Source organism: Bombina bombina, chromosome 1, assembly GCF_027579735.1.
Source record: "Bombina bombina isolate aBomBom1 chromosome 1, aBomBom1.pri, whole genome shotgun sequence".
Lineage (NCBI taxonomy): Eukaryota > Metazoa > Chordata > Amphibia > Anura > Bombinatoridae > Bombina > Bombina bombina.
The window spans coordinates 1,544,956,023-1,544,969,748 of record NC_069499.1 but is presented as its reverse complement, the minus strand read 5'-3'; positions in this window follow the sequence as shown (position 1 = coordinate 1,544,969,748).

Below are 13,726 nucleotides of genomic sequence, written 5' to 3'. Positions count from 1 at the left end.
GCTTTAGAGCCATGACTTGAGTCTGATGTCTGATGTGGGCATATAACTGACAAGGGCTTTAGGGCCATGACTTAAGTCTGTTGTCTGATGTGGGCATATAACTGACAAGGGCTTTAGGGTCATGGCTTGAGTCTGATGTCTGATGTGGGCATATAACTGACAAGGGCTTTAGGGCCATGACTTTAGTCTGATGTCTGATGTGGGCATATAACTGACAAGGGCTTTAGGGCCATGAATTAAGTCTGATGTCTGATGTGGGCATATAACTGACAAGGGCTTTAGGGCCATGACTTGAGTCTGATGTCTGATGTGGGCATATAACTGACAAGGGCTTTAGGGCCATGACTTAAGTCTGATGTCTGATGTGGGCATATAACTGACAAGGGCTTTAGGGCCAGGACTTTAGTCTGATGTCTGATGTGGGCATATAACTGGCAAGGGCTTTAGGGCCATGACTTAAGTCTGATGTCTGATGTGGGCATATAACTGACAAGGGCTTTAGGGCCAGGACTTTAGTCTGATGTCTGATGTGGGCATATAACTGACAAGGGCTTTAGGGCCATGACTTAAGTCGGATGTCTGATGTGGGCATATAACTGACAAGGGCTTTAGGGCCATGACTTTAGTCTGATGTTTGATGTGGGCATATAACTGACAAGGGCTTTAGAGCCATGACTTGAGTCTGATGTCTGATGTGGGCATATAACTGACAAGGGCTTTACGGCCATGACTTTAGTATGATGTCTGATGTGGGCATATAACTGACAAGGGCTTTAGGGCCATGACTTTAGTCTGATGTCTGATGTGGGCATATAACTGACAAGGGCTTTAGGGCCATAACTTGAGTCTGATGTCTGATGTGGGCATATAACTGACAAGGGCTTTACGGCCATGACTTTAGTCTGATGTCTGATGTAGGCATATAACTGACAAGGGCTTTAGGGCTATGACTTTAGTCTGATGTCTGATGTGGACATATAACTGACAAGGGCCATGACTTTAGTCTGATGACTGATGTGGGCATATAACTGACAAGGGCTTTAGGGCCATGACGAGTCAGATGTCTGATGTGGGCATATAACTGACAAGGGCTTTAGGGCCATGACTTTAGTCTGATGTCTGATGTGGGCATATAACTGACAAGGGCTTTACGGCCATGACTTAACTCTGATGTCTGATGTGGGCATATAACTGACAAGGGCTTTAGGGCCATGACTTGAATCTGATGTCTGATGTGGGCATATAACTGACAAGGGCTTTAGGGCCATGACTTGAGTCTGAAGTCTGATGTGGGCACATAACTGACAAGGGCTTTAGGTCCATGACTTTAGTCTGTCTGATGTGGGCATATAACTGACAAGGGCTTTAGAGCCATGACTTAAGTCGGATGTCTGATGTGGGCATATAACTGACAAGGGCTTTAGGGCCATGACTTTAGTCTGATGTTTGATGTGTGCATATAACTGACAAGGGCTTTAGAGCCATGACTTGAGTCTGATGTCTGATGTGGGCATATAACTGACAAGGGCTTTAGGGCCATGACTTAAGTCTGTTGTCTGATGTGGGCATATAACTGACAAGGGCTTTAGGGTCATGGCTTGAGTCTGATGTCTGATGTGGGCATATAACTGACAAGGGCTTTAGGGCCATGACTTTAGTCTGATGTCTGATGTGGGCATATAACTGACAAGGGCTTTAGGGCCATGACTTAAGTCTGATGTCTGATGTGGGCATATAACTGACAAGGGCTTTAGTGCCATGACTTGAGTCTGATGTCTGATGTGGGCATATAACTGACAAGGGCTTTAGGGCCATGACTTAAGTCTGATGTCTGATGTGGGCATATAACTGACAAGGGCTTTAGGGCCATGACTTTAGTCTGATGTCTGATGTGGGCATATAACTGGCAAGGGCTTTAGGGCCATGACTTAAGTCTGATGTCTGATGTGGGCATATAACTGACAAGGGCTTTAGGGCCATGACTTTAGTCTGATGTCTGATGTGGGCATATAACTGACAAGGGCTTTAGGGCCATGACTTAAGTCGGATGTCTGATGTGGGCATATAACTGACAAGGGCTTTAGGGCCATGACTTTAGTCTGATGTTTGATGTGGGCATATAACTGACAAGGGCTTTAGAGCCATGACTTGAGTCTGATGTCTGATGTGGGCATATAACTGACAAGGGCTTTACGGCCATGACTTTAGTATGATGTCTGATGTGGGCATATAACTGACAAGGGCTTTAGGGCCATGACTTTAGTCTGATGTCTGATGTGGGCATATAACTGACAAGGGCTTTAGGGCCATAACTTGAGTCTGATGTCTGATGTGGGCATATAACTGACAAGGGCTTTACGGCCATGACTTTAGTCTGATGTCTGATGTAGGCATATAACTGACAAGGGCTTTAGGGCTATGACTTTAGTCTGATGTCTGATGTGGACATATAACTGACAAGGGCTTTAGGGCCATGACTTGAATCTGATGTGTGATGTGGGCATATAACTCACAAGGGCTTTAGGGCCATTACTTAAGTCTGATGTCTGATGTGGGCATATAACTCACAAGGGCTTTAGGGCCATTACTTAAGTCTGATGTGGGCATATAACTGACAAGGGCTTTAGGGCCATGACTTTATTCTGATGTCTGATGTGGGCATATAACTGACAAGGGCTTTAGGGCCATTACTTAAGTCTGATGTCTGATGTGGGCATATAACTGACAAGGGCTTTAGGGCCATGACTTTAGTCTGATGTCTGATGTGGGCATATAACTGACAAGGGCTTTATGGCCATGACTTTAGTTTGATGTCTGATGTGGGCATATAACTGGCAAGGGCTTTAGGGCCATGAATTTAGTCTGATGTCTTATGTGGGCATATAAATGACAAGGGCTTTAGGGCCATGACTTAAGTCGGATGTCTGATGTGGGCATATAACTGACAAGGGCTTTAGGGCCATGACTTTAGTCTGATGTTTGATGTGTGCATATAACTGACAAGGGCTTTAGAGCCATGACTTGAGTCTGATGTCTGATGTGGGCATATAACTGACAAGGGCTTTAGGGCCATGACTTAAGTCTGTTGTCTGATGTGGGCATATAACTGACAAGGGCTTTAGGGTCATGGCTTGAGTCTGATGTCTGATGTGGGCATATAACTGACAAGGGCTTTAGGGCCATGACTTTAGTCTGATGTCTGATGTGGGCATATAACTGACAAGGGCTTTAGGGCCATGAATTAAGTCTGATGTCTGATGTGGGCATATAACTGACAAGGGCTTTAGTGCCATGACTTGAGTCTGATGTCTGATGTGGGCATATAACTGACAAGGGCTTTAGGGCCATGACTTAAGTCTGATGTCTGATGTGGGCATATAACTGACAAGGGCTTTAGGGCCATGACTTTAGTCTGATGTCTGATGTGGGCATATAACTGACAAGGGCTTTAGGGCCATGACTTAAGTCTGATGTCTGATGTGGGCATATAACTGACAAGGGCTTTAGGGCCATGACTTTAGTCTGATGTCTGATGTGGGCATATAACTGACAAGGGCTTTAGGGCCATGACTTAAGTCGGATGTCTGATGTGGGCATATAACTGACAAGGGCTTTAGGGCCATGACTTTAGTCTGATGTTTGATGTGGGCATATAACTGACAAGGGCTTTAGAGCCATGACTTGAGTCTGATGTCTGATGTGGGCATATAACTGACAAGGGCTTTACGGCCATGACTTTAGTATGATGTCTGATGTGGGCATATAACTGACAAGGGCTTTAGGGCCATGACTTTAGTCTGATGTCTGATGTGGGCATATAACTGACAAGGGCTTTAGGGCCATGACTTGAGTCTGATGTCTGATGTGGGCATATAACTGACAAGGGCTTTACGGCCATGACTTTAGTCTGATGTCTGATGTAGGCATATAACTGACAAGGGCTTTAGGGCTATGACTTTAGTCTGATGTCTGATGTGGACATATAACTGACAAGGGCTTTAGGGCCATGACTTGAATCTGATGTGTGATGTGGGCATATAACTCACAAGGGCTTTAGGGCCATTACTTAAGTCTGATGTCTGATGTGGGCATATAACTCACAAGGGCTTTAGGGCCATTACTTAAGTCTGATGTGGGCATATAACTGACAAGGGCTTTAGGGCCATGACTTTATTCTGATGTCTGATGTGGGCATATAACTGACAAGGGCTTTAGGGCCATTACTTAAGTCTGATGTCTGATGTGGGCATATAACTGACAAGGGCTTTAGGGCCATGACTTTAGTCTGATGTCTGATGTGGGCATATAACTGACAAGGGCTTTATGGCCATGACTTTAGTTTGATGTCTGATGTGGGCATATAACTGGCAAGGGCTTTAGGGCCATGAATTTAGTCTGATGTCTTATGTGGGCATATAAATGACAAGGGCTTTAGGGCCATTACGAGTCTGATGTCTGATGTGGGCATATAACTGACAAGGGCTTTACGGCCATGACTTTAGTCTGATGTCTGATGTGGGCATATAACTGACAGGGGCTTTAAGGCCATGACTTTAGTCTGATGTCTTATGTGGGCATATAACTGACAAGGTTTTTAGGGCCATGACTTGAGTCTGATGTCTGATGTGGGCATATAAGTGACAAGGGCTTTATGGCCATGACTTGAGCTGATGTCTGATGTGGGCATATAACTGACAAGGGCTTTAGGGCCATGACTTTAGTCTGATGTCTTATGTGGGCATATAACTGACAAGGTTTTTAGGGCCATGACTTGAGTCTGATGTCTGATGTGGGCATATAAGTGACAAGGGCTTTATGGCCATGACTTGAGCTGATGTCTGATGTGGGCATATAACTGACAAGGGCTTTAGGGCCATGACTTTAGTCTGATTTCTGATGTGGGCATATAACTGACAAGGGCTTTAGGGCCATGACTGTAGTCTGATGTCTGATGTGGGCATATAAATGATAAGGGCTTTAGGGCCATGACTTTAGTCTGATGTTTGATGTGGACATATAACTGACAAGGGCTTTAGGGCCATATGTCTTATCTGAGGTCTGATGTGAGCATATACCTTACAGGGGCTTTAAGGCCATGGGTCTGTTCTAAAATATGATGTGGGCTTATAACTTAAAGAGGCTACAAGGCAATCAGTGAAATGAGGTCTGATGTGGGCATGTAATTGTCAGAGGTTTCATTGTCATTGTCTGATCTGAGATCTGATGTGAGTATGTAACTGACAAAGGCTTTAGGGCCATGAGTTTGATCTGAGGATTGATGTGAGCATATAACTGATAGGGGCTTTAGGGCCAAGAGTCTGATTTAAGGTCTGTTGAGGGCATATAACTGACAAAAGTTGTATGGCCATGGGTCTGATCTAAGGACTGATGTGGGCATATAAGAGTTTGATCTGAAGTATAATGTGAGTTAGAAACTGAAAGGAGTTTCATGGTCATGGGTCTGATCTGAGGTCCGTTAGCCAACTATAAAAAAAATAGAGGATAGTGGGCACGAGTAAAAAGATGTTTATTGATACATGGAAACAAAAAGAGAAATAAAAAAACTACATGCAAGTAGTAAAAGTATAAAAAAAACTATCCCGCTTTTACTGGGACATCCCTGTTATTCGGCTTCCGGGACAGTTTACTCAAAAAAATCTCTCCCCTTTAATTTTTTCCCAATGATCCACTTTACCTTATATTGGTATTTGAAATAGTTGATTTAGTCTGTGCTATCCCCAACAATCCTGAAAGTTTTTTGCCTTAAAGGGACACTGAACCTAATTTTTTTTCTTTCATGATTCAAATAGAGCATGCAATTTTAAACTTTCTAACTTACTGCTATTATCATTTTTTCTTCATTCTCTTGCTATCTTTATTTGAAAAGCAAGACTGTACGTTTAGAAGCCAGCCGATTTTTGGTTCACAACCTGGGTTGTCCTTGCTGATTGGAAAGCACCAATAAACAAGTGCTGTCCAGGGACTGAACCAAAAATTGTCTGGCTCCTTAGCTTAGATGCCTCATTTTTCAAATAAAGAAAGCAAGAGAACGGAATAAAATTGATAATAGGTGTAAATTAGTAAGTTGCTTAAAATTGCATGCTCTATCTGAATCATGAAAGAAAAAAAATTGGGGTTTAGTGGGTTTAGTGTCCCTTTAAGGCCAAGCTATGTAAACACAGCCAGCAGAAGAAATTACACTCCCAGTGGGGTATAGAAGAGATAAGGTAATAAAATGTTAATTTTCCATTGTTCTCTCCAAGTATTGGTGATTGTTTTATGGACAGATATAAGATAAAGAAGCATGTATATGTACACAATGTGATAAAGTAATGAGATCTGATTATACCTACAAGCTCAACCCATTTTATTAGGTTGTAGCCTCAAAACACAAAATCAGCTAATTCATATACACAAATAAGCCTTAGAAAGCAATTTGCATACATTTTATACTCTGCAGCTGGTAAAAAAAAAGTAATTGGAAACACATTAAGGGAAAAACAATATTATAGTATACTGTCCCTTTAATAGTGTGTGCTGTGGTTTATGAGTTTACTTAATTGTCTCTAGTCTAATCTAGTCTAGTCTTACTGTATGTAAGTTTTTCTCTAGTCCCATTCTGAGTGCTCATCTGTTATACTGAAGCTTAGCAATGTGTAGTAAGGTAAGGGGGAGTCATGAGATGTGTAATACCAGTAGGGTTGCCAGGTGTCCGCCACAAAAATACTGGACAATCTGTCAGTAACTTCACACAATGGTAGATGGGGGTCAGATATTACCCCAAACAAACTCTACTTCAGGCCCCACTCTTGAACACCCAATGTATATTTTTTACAACTAAGCAATTATTTTACCCCTTGGCTGCCAGTAACATACAATTCAATAATTTTACCTCTTTGGCTGCTAGTAACACATTTAAATAAAGGTGATTTGACCCAATTGACTGCCCCTCACTTCTTTCTACTCCAAATTTGTAATGTCTTAATGGCATATGAGGCCTTTTACATTTAGCTAACGCAAGTGCACTTAAAAGGATACTAAACCTAATTTTTTTCTTTCATGATTCAGATAGAGCAGCAATTTTAAGCAACTTTCTAATTATCTTCTATTATCAATTTATTTCATGTAATTGGCAAGAATCCATGAGCTAGTGACGTATGGGATATACAATCCTACCAGGAGGGGCAGAGTTTCCCAAACCTCAAAATGCCTATAAATACACCCCTCACCACACCCACAAATCAGTTTTACAAACTTTGCCTCCTATGGAGGTGGTGACGTAAGTTTGGGGTAAGATTTCTACGTTGATATGCGCTTCGCAGCATTTTGAAGCCCGGTTCCTCTCAGAGTGCAGTGAATGACAGAGGGACGTGGAGAGTATCACTTATTGAATACAATGATTTCCCTAACGGGAGATCTATTTCATAGGTTCTCTGTTATCGGTCATAGAGATTCATCTCCTACCTCCCTTTTCAGATCGACGATATACTCTTATATTCCATTACCTCTACTGATAACCGTTTCAGTACTGGTTTGGCTATCTGCTATATGTGGATGGGTGTCTTTTGGTATGTTTTCATTACTTAAGACACTTACAGCTATGGTTTGGCACTTTATGTATTTATATAAAGTTCTAAATATATGTTTTGTACTTATATTTGCCATGATTCAGGTTTTCAGTATATTTCCTTTTGCAGACTGTCAGTTTCATATCTGGGAAATACTTTTTATGAAAATGTATTTCTTACCTGGGGTATAATCTCTTTTTCAAATTGACTGTCTTTTAAATTTGCGGGCAGAATTAGACTCACAAGGGCGCAAATGCCAAAGTTTATTGCGTCATTCTTGGTGCGAGATTTTTTGGCGCAAAGTTACGTTCGTTGACGCAAATTTGTCATTTCCGGCAGCTTAGTTGACGCTGAGTCCTTCACAAGGTTGCGTCATCTATGGTTTTTGGAAGTTTTTGGCGCCAAAAAATATTTTTCTGCTTGTTGTGCGTCATACTTGGCGCCAAATATTTTCATTATTTTAGACCCCATTTCTATTTGCCTCTTGCCTTTTTCTATGTCAGAGGACTATGCTGTTTGCATTTTTTCCCATTCCTGAAACTGCCATATAAGGAAATTGATCATTTTGCTTTATATGTTGTTTTTTTCTCTTACATTTGCAAGATGTCTCAATCTGATCCTGTCTCAGAATTCACTGTTGGATCCCAACTGCATGATAACAGTTCTACCAAAGCTAAGTGCATTTGTTGTAAACTTGTGGAGATTATACCTCCAGCTGTGGTTTGTAATAGTTGTCATGATAAACTTTTACATTCAGAAAATGTATCCATCAGTAGTAGTTCATTACCTGTTGCCGTTCCCTCAACATCTAATGCACAAGATATACCTGTACATTTAAAAGAATTTATTTCTGATTCTATTCAGAAGGCTTTGTCTGCCATCCCACCGTCTAATAAACGTAAAAGGTCTTTTAAATGTTGATGAAATTTCAAATGACCGGCAACTTACTGATTTATCCTTCTCTGATGAGGATCTATCTGATTCAGAAGAGCCTGCCTCAGATATTGACACTGACAAATCCTCTTATTTATTTAAAATGGAGTATATTTGTTCTTTATGAAAAGAAGTGTTGATTACGTTGGATATGGAGGAAACTAGTCCTCTTAATATTAAAACTATTAAACATTTAAATTATGTTTATAAACCTCCTGTGGTTATTCCAGAGGTTTTTCCAGTTCCTGATGCTATTTGTGATATGATTTTTAAAGAATGGAATAGGCCTGGTACTTCTTTTATTCCTTCTTCAAGGTTGATGGGGCTATCTCTACTCTTGCTAAACGTACTACTATTCCTATGGAAGATAGTACTTATTTTAAAGATCCTTTAGATAAGAAACTTGAATCTTATCTAAGGAAGGCTTATTTATATTCAAGTCATCTTCTTAGGCCTGCAATTTCTTTGGCTGATGTAGCAGCTGCTTCAACTTTTTGGTTGGAAACTTTAGTGCAACAAGTATCAGATCATGATTTGTCTAGCATTGTTAAGTTGATTCAACATGCTAATAATTTAATTTGTGATGCCATTTTTGATATCATCAAAATTGATGTTAGATATACTGTATGTCTTTAGCTATTTTAGCTAGAAGAGCTTTGTGGCTCAAATCTTGGAATTCTGATATGACTTCTAAGTCCAGATTGCTTTCTCAGTTGGATTCAATAATTTCAACTGTCACTGGGGGAAAGGGAGTTTTTTGCCTCAGGATAGAAAACCTAAAGGTAAATCTAAAGCTTCTAACCATTTTCGTTCCTTTCGACATAATAAGGAACAGAAATCTAATCCTTCCCCAAAGGAATCTGTTTCCATTTGGAAGCCTTCTTCAAATTGGAATAAATCAAATCCATTTAAGAGATCAAAGCCAGCCCCCAAGTCCGCATGTAGGTGCGGCCCTCATTCCAGCTCAGCTGGTAGGGGGGCAGATTAAAATTCTTCAAAGATGTAGTATTTGTCTCTCAGGGGTACAGAATAGGATTCAGAGTAAGACCACCTGTGAGAAGATTTTTTTTTACTCACGCATTCCAGCAAACCCAGTAAAGGCTCAGGCTTTCCTGAAGTGTGTTTCAGACCTGGAGTTATCAGGGGTAATCATGCCAGTTCTGTTTCAGGAACAGGGCCTGGGGTTTTATTCAAATCTATTCATTGTCCCAAAGAAAGAAAATTCATTCAGACCAGTTTTGGATCTAAAGATTTTGAATCAATATGTAAGAGTACCAACTTTCAAGATGGTGACTATAAGGACTATTCTGCCTTTTGTTCAGCAAGGGCATTATATGTCCACAATAGACTTACAGGATGCATATCTTCATATTCCGATTCATCCAGATCGCTATCAGTTCCTGAGATTCTATTTTCTAGACAAGCTTTACCAATTTGTTGCTCTTCCTTTTGGCCTAGCAACAGCTCCTAGAATCTAAAAAAAAAAAAAAAAGAATTCTAAGGTTCTCTGTGCACTACTCTCTGTAATCAGAGAGCGGGGTATTGCGGTGTTTCCTTATTTGGACGATATCTTGGTACTCGCTCAGTCTTTACGTTCTGCAGAATCTCACGTGAATCAACTAGTGTTGTTTCTTCAAAGACATGGTTGGAGGATCAATTTACGCAAAGGTTTTTTGATTCCTCAGACAAAGGTAACCTTTTTAGGTTTCCAGATAGTTTCAGTGTCCATGACTTTGTCTCTAACAGACAAGAGACGTTTGAAATTGGTTGCAGCCTGTCGGAACCTTCAGTCTCAGTCATTCCCTTCAGTAGCTATGTGCATGGAAGTTTTAGGTCTCATGACTGCAGCATTGGACGCTATCCCCTTTGCTCATTTTCATATGAGACCTCTCCAGCTTTGTATGCTGAACCAATGGTGCAGGGATTGTACAAGGATATCACAATTAATATCCTTAAATCCCAATGTTTGACTTTCTCTGACTTGGTGGTTAGATCACCATCGTATAATTGTAGGGCCTCTTTCGTTCATCCAACCTGGACTGTGATCACAACAGATGCGAGTCTTTCAGGTTTGGGAGCTGTTTGGGGATCTCTGACAGCACAAGGGGTTTGGAAATCTCAAGAGGCGAGATTACCAATCAATATTTTGGAACTCCGTGCAATTCTCAGGGCTCTTCAGTTTTGGCCTCTGTTGAAGAGAGAACCATTCATTTGTTTTCAGACAGACAATATCACAACTGTGGCATATGTCAATCATCAGGGTGGAACTCACAGTCCTCAAGCTATGAAAGAAGTATCTCGGATACTTGTTTGGGCAGAATCCAGTTCCTGTCTAATTTCTGCGGTTCATATCCCAGGTATAGACAATTGGGAAGCGGATTATCTCAGTCGTCAGACTTTACATCGGGGAGAATGGTCTCTCCATCCAGATGTGTTTTTTCAAATTGTTCAGATGTGGGGGTTTCCAGAAATAGATCTGATGGCTTCTCATCTAAACAAAAAACTTCCCAGCTACCTGTCCAGGTCCAGGGATCCTCAGGCGGAAGCAGTGGATGCCTTGACACTTTCTTGGTGTTATCAACCGTCTTATATTTTTCTGCCTCTATTTCTTCTTCCAAGAGTGATCTCCAAAATCATCATGGAGCAATCGTTTTTGCTGCTGGTGGCTCCAGCATGGTCTCACAGGTTTTGGTATGCGGATCTTGTTTGGATGTCCAGTTGCCAACCTTGGCCACTTCCATTAAGGCCAGACCTTCTATCTCAAGGTCCGTTTTTCCATCAGGATCTCAAATCATTAAATTTGAAGCTATGGAAATTGAACACTTAGTGCTTAGTCATAGAGGTTTCTCTGACTCAGTGATTAATACTATGTTGCAGGCTCGTAAATCTGTTTCTAGAAAAATTTATTATCGAGTTTGGAAGACTTACATTTCATGGTGTTCTTCTCATAAATACTCTTGGCATTCTTTTAGAATTCCTAGAATTTTACAGTTTCTTCAGGATGGTTTGGATAAAGGTTTGTCTGCAGGTTCATTGAAAGGACAAATCTCTGCTCTTTCTGTTTTATTCCACAGGAAAATTGCTACACTTCCTGATATTCATTGTTTTGTACAGGCTTTGGTTCGTATCAAGCCTGTCATTGAATCAATCTCTCCTACTTGGAGTCTTAATTTGGTTTTGAAGGTTTTACAGGCTCCTCCATTTGAGCCTATGGACATTAAACTACTTTCCTGGAAAGTGTTGTTCCTTTTGGCCATCTCTTCTGCTAGAAGAGTTTCTGAATTATTCGCTCTCTCTTGTGAATCTCCTTTTCTGATTTTTCATCAGGATAAGGCAGTTTTGCGGACATCATTTAAATTCTTACCTAAGGTTGTGAATTCTAACAACATTAATAGAGAAATTGTTGTCCCTTCTTTGTGTCCTAATCCTAAGAATTCTTTGGAGAGATCTTTACATTCTTTGGATGTGGTGAGAGCTCTGAAATATTATGTTGAAGCCACTAAAGTTTTCAGGAATACTTCTAGTCTATTTGTTATCTTTTCTGGTTCCAGGAAAGGTCAGAAGGCTTCTGCCGTTTCTTTGGCATCGTGGTTAAAGCTTTTGATTTATCAAGCTTATTTGGAGTCGGGTAAAGCCCAGCCTCAGAGAATTACAGCCCATTCTACTACATCAGTTTCCACTTCTTGGGCTTTTAAGAATGAGGCTTCAGTTGATCAGATTTGCAAAGCAGCAACTTGGTCTTCTTTGCATACATTTACTAAATTCTACCATTTTGATGTGTTTGCTTCTTCGGAAGCAGTCTTTGGTAGGAAAGTTCTTCAGGTTAGCTGTTTCAGTTTGATTCCTCTGCTCATGATTTAAATTTTTATTTTTATTTTTTGAGAATAAACTTATATTTGGGTTGTGAATTAATTTTTTTCAGTGAAATGGCTGTTTTTATTTTGTCCCTCCCTCTCTAGTGACTCTTGCATGGAGTTCCACATCTTGGGTATTGTTATCCCATACGTCACTAGCTTATGGACTCTTGCCAATTACATGAAAGAAAAAAATTTATGTAAGAACTTACCTGATAAATTCATTTCTTTCACATTGGCAAGAGTCTATGAGGCCCACCCTTTTTGTGGTGGTTATGATTTTTTTGTATAAAGCACAATTATTTCCAAATTCCTTTGTTGATGTTTTTTACTCCTTTCTTTATCACCTCACTTCTTGGCTATTCTTTAAACTGAATTGTGGGTGTGATGAGGGGTGTATTTATAGGCATTTTGAGGTTTGGGAAACATTGCCCCTCCTGGTAGAATTGTATATCCCTATACGTCACTAGCTCATGGACTTTTGCCAATATGAAAGAAATTAATTTATCAGGTAAGTTCTTACATAAATTATGTTTTTTCTTCATTTACTTGCTATCGTTATTTAAAAGGCAGGAATGTAAAGCTTAGGTTTTTTTTTAAATTCTTCTAAACGTAGGTGTGCTCAGTAATAAATAAAAAGGAATTTAATTGAACAGTATAATACTACATTTACTTTTTATGAGGCATTATCAACTTGGCCCTGTTATCTGTGGATCTCACTTATATATATCACAAGCTCCTTGCAAAGGCAACATAGTGAGTGATATAATAGGGATATGTTTTTTGTTTCTTTCCAACCTTTTTCTAAGAAAATGTAGTTAACGATTCTCATACATTAGTAGTTTTTTGTACCTATCACTCTTTCATTCATAAATCCTAAATTCCTCAAAAAAATATTTATATATATTTAATAAAAAAATAATCTAGCACTACTGCATAGTTTTACAATCCAGCCAGTTGCTTCTAATCTGTATATTACCTATTCCCAAAGATACATTTCAGTATTATGCTCTGTGAGAATGAAAGGGTTAAGGCTATATAATAGGAGAAACTTTTGAATAGGACAGTTTGCTTGATTTGTAATGCTTGGTTCCACCTATGTGTAAAAGCCTGGGAGGTAATCAATTTACACTCACTTTGTCATTGTAATATGAGCACGGCATGGCAAGAACAGGACAATGCTGTGATCACAGGTCTCCATACAAAGCAAGAAATCTTGTACTTACATTTCTAGCAGGAAATGGTTAACGGGAGGCTGGCCAGCTTTGGGGTAGTTTTACTTATTACAGTACAGATTGCCTTGGTCTTGTTAGGTGCTAGAGCTGTTTCTCCCATGAACAGAGGAGGAAGGTCGTTGGTGCTGAATGGTGA